The sequence below is a fragment of the Ciona intestinalis genome, unplaced genomic scaffold (genome assembly GCF_000224145.3).
Source record: "Ciona intestinalis unplaced genomic scaffold, KH HT001056.1, whole genome shotgun sequence".
Lineage (NCBI taxonomy): Eukaryota > Metazoa > Chordata > Ascidiacea > Phlebobranchia > Cionidae > Ciona > Ciona intestinalis.
Genome location: NW_004191377.1, coordinates 79,063 through 82,785, shown reverse-complemented (window position 1 = coordinate 82,785; position 3,723 = coordinate 79,063).

Genomic DNA, 3,723 nt, shown 5'->3' with positions numbered 1-3,723 from the left:
ACTATTTTACTTTTTCAAAAAATCGGATTTTTTCGGGTTTTGGTACAAACACATGATACCGGTATCATGCGTTGGGGTAGAATCCCACTTTTTTGACTTTTTTTTAATCAGATTTTTCAGATTTTTCGAGTTTTGATACAAACACATGATACCGGTATCATGCGTTGGGGTAGAATCCCACTTTTTTGACTTTTTCAAAAATCAGATTTTTCGAGTTTTGTATGTACCCGTATCATGCGTTGGGGTAGAATCCCACTTTTTTGACTTTTTTAAAAAATCGTATTTTTTTTCGAGTTTTGGTACAAACACATGATACCGATATCATGCGTTGTGGTAGAATCTCACTTTTTTGACTTTTTTAAAAAAAATCTGATTTTTTCGGGTTTTGATACAAACACATGATACCGGTATCATGCGTTGGGGTAGAATCCCACTTTTTTGACTTTTTTAAAAATCGATTTTTCGAGTTTTGGTACAAACACATGATACCGTATCATGCGTTGGGGTAGAATCCCACTTTTTTGACTTTTTTAAAAAATCGTATTTTTTTTCGAGTTTTGGTACAAACACATGATACCGATATCATGCGTTGGGGTAGAATCCCACTTTTTTGACTTTTTTAAAAAAAATCTGATTTTTTCGAGTTTTGATACAAACACATGATACCGGTATCATGCGTTGGGGTAGAATCCCACTTTTTTGACTTTTTTAAAAAAATCGGATTTTTTAGTGTTTTGGTACAAACACATGAAACCGATATCATGCGTTGGGGTAGAATCCCACTTTTTTTGACTTTTTTAAAAAATCGGATTTTTTACGTTTTGATACAAACACATGATACCGGTATCATGCGTTGGGGTAGAATCCCACTTTTTTGACTTTTTTAAAAAATCGGATTTTTCGAGTTTTGGTACAAACACATGATACCGGTATCATGCGTTGGGGTAGAATCTCACTTTTTTGACTTTTTTAAAAATCGGATTTTTTCGAGTTTTGATACAAACTGATACCGTATCATGCGTTGGGGTAGAATCCCACTTTTTTGACATTTTTTAAAAATCGGATTTTTTCGAGTTTTGGTACAAACACATGATACCGGTATCATGCGTTGGGGTAGAATCCCACTTTTTTGACTTTTTTAAAAAATCGGATTTTTTCGAGTTTTAATACAAACACATGATACCGGTATCATGCGTTGGGGTAGAATCCCACTTTTTTGACTTTTTCAAAAATAGGATTTTTTCGAGTTTTGATACAAACACATGATACCGGTATCATGCGTTGGGGTAGAATCCCACTTTTTTGACTTTTTCAAAAAATCGGATTTTTCGAGTTTTGATACAAACACATAATACCAGTATCATGCGTTGGGGTAGAATCTCACTTTTTTGACTTTTTTATAAAAATCGGATTTTTTCGAGTTTTGAAACAAACACATGATACCGGTATCATGCGTTGGGTAGAATCTCACTTTTTTGACATTTTTTAAAAATCGGATTTTTTCGAGTTTTGGTACAAACACATGATACCGGTATCATGCGTTGGGGTAAAATCCCACTTTTTTGACTTTTTCTAAAAATCGGATTTTTTCGAGTTTTAATACAAACACATGATACCGGTATCATGCGTTGGGGTAGAATCCCACTTTTTTTACATTTTTAAAAAATCGGATTTTTTCGAGTTTTGATACAAACACATGATACCGGTATCATGCGTTGGGGTAGAATCTCACTTTTTTGACTTTTTTAAAAAATCGGATTTTTTCGAGTTTTGATACAAACACATGATACCGGTATCATGCGTTGGGGTAGAATCTCACTTTTTTGACATTTTTTAAAAATTGGATTTTTTCGAGTTTTGATACAAACACATGATACCGGTATCATGCGTTGGGGTAGAATCCCACTTTTTTGACTTTTTTTAAAAATCGGATTTTTTCGAGTTTTGTTACAAACACATGATACCGGTATCATGCGTTGGGGTAGAATCCCACTTTTTTGACTTTTTTAAAAAATCGGATTTTTTCGAGTTTTGATACAAACACATGATACCGGTATCATGCGTTGGGGTAGAATCCCACTTTTTTTACATTTTTAAAAAATCGGATTTTTTCGAGTTTTGATACAAACACATGATACCGGTATCATGCGTTGCGGTAGAATCTCACTTTTTTGACATTTTCAAAAAATCGGATTTTTTCGAGTTTTGGTACAAACACATGATACCGGTATCATGCGTTGGGGTAGAATCTCACCTTTTTGACATTTTTTAAATAATCGGATTTTTTCGAGTTTTGGTACAAACACATGATACCGGTATCATGCGTTGGGGTAGAATCCCACTTTTTTTGACATTTTTAAAAAATCGGATTTTTTCGAGTTTTAATACAAACACATGATACCGGTATCATGCGTTGGGGTAGAATCCCACTTTTTTTACTTTTTCAAAAAATCGGATTTTTTCGAGTTTTGATACAAACACATGATACCGGTATCATGCGTTGGGGTAGAATCCCACTTTTTTGACCTTTTTTAAAAATCGGATTTTTTCGAGTTTTGATACAAACACATGATACCGGTATCATGCGTTGGGGTAGAATCCCACTTTTTTGACTTTTTTTAAAAAATCGGATTTTTTCGAGTTTTGGTACAAACACATGATACCGGTATCATGCGTTGGGGTAAATCAGATCATCCCACATCCTTTTTTAACATTTTTAAAAAATCGGATTTTTTCGAGTTTTAATACAAACACATGATACCGGTATCATGCGTTGGGGTAGAATCCCACTTTTTTGACTTTTTTAAAAAATCGGATTTTTCGAGTTTTGATACAAACACATGATACCGGTATCATGCGTTGGGGTAGAATCCCACTTTTTTGATTTTTTTATAAAAAATCGGATTTTTTCGGGTTTTGGTACAAACACATGATACCGGTATCATGCGTTTTGGTAGAATCTCACTTTTTTGACTTTTTTAAAAAATCGGATTTTTTCGGGTTTTGGTACAAACACATGATACCGGTATCATGCGTTGGGGTAGAATCCCACTTTTTTGACTTTTTTAAAAAATCGGATTTTTCGAGTTTTGATACAAACACATGATACCGGTATCATGCGTTGGGGTAGAATCCCACTTTTTTGACTTTTTTAAAAAATCGTATTTTTTCGAGTTGTTTTGGTACAAACACATGATACCGATATCATGCGTTGTGGTAGAATCTCACTTTTTTGACTTTTTTAAAAAATCTGATTTTTTCGAGTTTTGATACAAACACATGATACCGGTATCATGCGTTGGGGTAGAATCCCACTTTTTTGACTTTTTTAAAAAATCAGATTTTTCGAGTTTTGATACAAACACATGATACCGGTATCATGCGTTGGGGTAGAATCCCACTTTTTTGACTTTTTTAAAAAATCGGATATTTTTTCGAGTTGTTTTGGTACAAACACATGATACCGATATCATGCGTTGTGGTAGAATCTCACTTTTTTGACTTTTTTAAAAAAATCTGATTTTTTCGGGTTTTGATACAAACACATGATACCGGTATCATGCGTTGGGGTAGAATCCCACTTTTTTGACATTTTTAAAAAATCGGATTTTTTCCGAGTTTTATTACAAACACATGATACCGGTATCATGCGTTGGGGTAGAATCTCACTTTTTTGACTTTTTTAAAAATCGGATATTTTTTCCAGTTGTTTTGGTACAAACA